Source organism: Cyprinodon variegatus, unplaced genomic scaffold (genome assembly GCF_000732505.1).
Source record: "Cyprinodon variegatus isolate N-32 unplaced genomic scaffold, C_variegatus-1.0 Scaffold443, whole genome shotgun sequence".
NCBI classification, from domain to species: domain Eukaryota; kingdom Metazoa; phylum Chordata; class Actinopteri; order Cyprinodontiformes; family Cyprinodontidae; genus Cyprinodon; species Cyprinodon variegatus.
In genome coordinates, this window is record NW_015150896.1 from 653469 (window position 1) to 653845 (window position 377).

A 377-nucleotide genomic window follows, 5' to 3' on the forward strand; every position below is an offset into this window, starting at 1 on the left:
CCTGGAAGTAAGGGCTACTACTGATCTGAGGTAAACGCAGCAACGACATGCATGTGGGCTACAGTCCTTTCACCGTGACAAAAAATGTATTTTTAATCTGTCAAAACACCTGATGTGATGCTATGCCTTAGCGTTAAGCTAGCTTTGCAAATACACCCAGCTGCTCACACACTAGAGTCAACCTAAAGGGGATTGCTTTGTACTTTTTAAAGGTAAGACGATTGGTTCATAGACTTTTAAGGCCATTTGTTGCAGCCAAGCAAATGACATTACACTATGTCTGATACGTAATGGGGACTAGGAGTCCAGTTACTTTTTTTTATATACAGAGGGAAATCACTTAGGGAGCAGTATGGGGTTAAGGGTCTTGCTCAGGG